The sequence below is a fragment of the Malaya genurostris genome, chromosome 3 (genome assembly GCF_030247185.1).
Source record: "Malaya genurostris strain Urasoe2022 chromosome 3, Malgen_1.1, whole genome shotgun sequence".
Lineage (NCBI taxonomy): Eukaryota > Metazoa > Arthropoda > Insecta > Diptera > Culicidae > Malaya > Malaya genurostris.
The window spans coordinates 137,374,396-137,378,422 of NC_080572.1; positions in this window are offsets into that span (position 1 = coordinate 137,374,396).

A 4,027-nucleotide genomic window follows, 5' to 3' on the forward strand; every position below is an offset into this window, starting at 1 on the left:
ACTTCAAACATAATTTTTCGACATCTACTCATCAATTCCGTTCAGAAAATACCCATTTGCAAGGGTTTTCAAGGAATATCAACAAACCGGAAGTCGCCATCTTGAATTTCAAAACTACCTCAAACATCGTTTTCTGACATCTACTCATCAATGCCGTTCCGAAAATATCCATATTGTAAGGGTTTTCAAGGAATATCAAGAAACCGGAAGTCGCCATCTTGGATTTCAGAACCACTTCAAACATCGTTTTCCGACATCTACTCATCAATTCCGTTCCGAAGATACCCATATTGTTAGGGGTTTTAGGCAATCTCAATAAACCGGAAGCCGCCATCTTGGATTTTGAAACGAACCCAAACATCATTTTCTTGCACTTACTCTTCACATCCGTTCCGAAAATAAACATATGACGCGCGGTTTCCACAATAATCACACAAAACTTTTTTTACGAAGTAAATTCCAAATAACGTAAACTTTTTTTACGAACCAAATCCCAAATAACGTAAACTTTTTTTACGAACCAAATCCCAAATAACGTAAACTTTTTTTACGAACCAAATCCCAAATAACGTAAACTTTTTTTACGAACTACCTCTTTTTACGAATCCCCGTTTAGTTCGTAAATGGAGGTTTCGGTGTACTACGTCTATGACTAGTAAATATATCGTAGGAGAGGTCCTTCCCCTTTTGAATTGCAACAATGCTGTTACAAACTTTGCTCCATCCAGGAGGTCAATATCCTTTCAAAACATATGTATTCGTATGTCGCATTTTCTTCTGCGCATGACTCGTGCGTTTTGCTCTCATGAGACAGCGCACGAGATTTTGTAATGTTGCAGTTTGTGTGCGGTATGAGCCATAGTAAAAGCTGCTGTTCTAATTATTTTTTTGCCTAGAACGGTCCGAGCGACTTGTGTCGCATGGTGCAAATTATTGGTGAGAGTAGGCGATCGGTTTCAGAATAAAAAAAAAATAGAGGATTGTACGCAAGACACGATCACGATTACATAAAAAATAAAATAATTCTAAGGTATCCATAATAAAAACAAAAATAAAGATGATGATTGATCCACTAAAAGTCACAAATTACAAGTTTGCTCTACTTTTAGTGTTTACATTTTTGGCGAATGATCAAATTAGATTCTTTCAGAACAATTGATTCTACTCTATTTTATGCCTTCAACAAATTTTTACATTTTCAAATTTTTGGAAAATATCCTTTAAATGAAAGTCAATTATGATGATTTCAAAGTTACTTAAAAGATCAATTTTAGATACGAACAACCTCAAGATATAAATCTGGACAAATGAAACGATTTTATATCATAATAATTTTCAAGACGTACAAACTTAATCATTTTATAAACAGCGATTAGAAAAGATTTTAAATATTTTGATCGAAAAATGAATAATAACCGTCAACCAATAAACTCAGTAATAGTGTAATTTCAATGATCCTTCATTAAAAAGCGTCGATAATCTTCGAAAAGTGTCTGAAAATAGAATGGCAGCAATACAAGGAAGAAAATATGTGACACAGTCCGTAGAACATATTTTGTTACTTTAATTGATTTTCACTTTTGCATATTAAGGAAGCAATGCATACGCAACCAAATTCTTTAATTTTGTTCATATTGTAACTTGATTTTATTAATACATGAACGAACATTATCATTATTACAACGCATTTATTTATTTTTTGGAGCAGGGAAAAGCCCAGTGGAGATGAAATGTAGCAATATCTCTCTCCAGCAGGCATAAAACCTCCTCATCATTTGTATCAACAGATTACAATGATCCAACAGATACATGTATGCCTAACACTACAATTAAAACTAACAGTTGAAACTAAATTTATAACAATATAACTAGTTGATGACACCAAGCATAACAGTATTAGTACCCTTACTTAGAAGGCGAGAGAGAGGAGAAATGTGGTTAGGTAAACGGTTGCAGACAAATCCTAATCTGACAGGTGAAACAATCGTTTAATCATGTTTCGAGATAAATGAAAGTCGAAGACATTGGAACAGTTGTTGAATGTTCGGCACATACTGGAGAACGGCTCATTATAACCATAAATTGTTTTTGCAACAGGTAATCTCAAAAAGGGGTGGGAACGAAGATTGCGTCAATGAATGTCGAGATTAATCAACTGCAAGAGTTCGGGACAATCGATACGATACGAAGCAAATCAGCAACGAAAGTTGCCTTGGAGACATTCCGACGAACGAATAACCGATCAAGTTCAATAAGCTTACAGTGATCTATGTAACTAGGAAGATTAGTAGGATCTCTCAATGGTAGGTTAGGCAGGGCAAATCTAACAAATTTATGTTGAATAGCCTCGATCCGATCTATGTCGATTTGATAATGGGGTGACCAGGCAACAGCTGAATATTCAAGCGTCGAGCGAACTAGAACACAATATAATGCTTTAAGACAATGTACATTGACAAAGCTCTTAGTAATGCGAAAGACGAAACATAAAAGCTTGGAGGCCTTAGAGATCACATAATCGATATGACTTTTGAAGTTCAACTTGGTATCAAGAACGATACCTAAATTTTTAACGGTAGACTCTCGTTTCAGTACAATCTGCGAAATTTTATAGTCGTAGCTAAATAGCGAGTGTTTGCGAGTAAATGATGTAACGAAACATTTCGAGGCATTTTAGACCATTATATTGTCGTTACACCAGTTCACGAATGATTCAAGCTGTGACTGTGAAAATATAGTGTCGTCAGGCGATCTTACTAGATGATATAGATTAAAATCATCTGCGAAAGATAGTCTGTGGCAGTTCAATAGAAAGTTTAGATCATTCAGGTAGAGCAAGAATAAGAATGGTCCCAAGTGACTGCCTTGAGGGACTCCAGAACCTACAGCAAACGGTGTTGTAGTGCATTCACCGATTTTCACTAACATTTCCCGACCAATAAGATATGATTGAAGCCAGTTGAGTAAAGATCCACTGAATCCAAGATTTTCGAGTTTAGCAACTGCAACTATCTTGTCGAATGCTGCGGAGAAATCCGTATAGATAGCGTCAACTTGAAGGCGCGCTTGTAGGGATCGAATTATAAATGATGTATAAGACAATAAGTTCGTTGTTGTTCATCGTTTTGGCATAAAACCGTGTTGTGTTTCCGAGATGTAGTTATTGCAGTCATGCTTGATGAAGTCGAGAACTAAATTTTCAAGTAACTTAGACACAGCCATAGTGCGGCTATCCCACGATAATCAGATACATAAGCTTTATTTCCCTCGTTGAAAACCGGAAAAATATATGATGTTTTCCAAATATCCGGAAAAGTTCCTGAATTGAGTGAGATATTAAACAACATCGACAGTGGAATCAGAAGGCTGTTCGAGCACTTTTTCAATACCAAAGAAGGAATACCATCACGCCCAGCGTTAGAAGATAGTTTCATTTTAGAACACGCTTTATCAATCATAGCTGTCGTTATGATTGGATGGGGGCCAATCGGGGAACGGCGAGGAACATTAATGATAGCTTTGAGGATCTGATCATTCGATAAGGTTTCATCAGAGAATACGTTGCTGAAATGTGATTCAAATAGGTTACAAATGTCAGGCAACACGGATAATTCAACGTCACCAAGAAACACCTGGTTGGGTAGTCCTGATTCCTTCCTCTGTTCGTTCACGTAGTTCCAGAAGCTTTTAGGGTTGATTTTTAAATTATTTTGTACACGAAGGAAGTGGGAATGAAATAACATTCTGTTCAGTCGCTTATAACGATTGTTGAGGAACATATAAGATCTCAAATGAAGCGAAGGATGCTTCGTTAGTTTTCTTAGAGCAGAACGTTTAGCACGCTTATAACGTTTTAGGGTCAGATTGGACCATGGGGGATGAACAGATTCACGTCGCATGGTTTTGGATACAAATTGATCGATAGCAAACGAAAATATATGGGACCATAACATAGCAATAGAATTACAATCGCCATTAGTAAACAGGCTTCTCCATTCTAGCGACAGGAAAAACTGATTCATTGCCT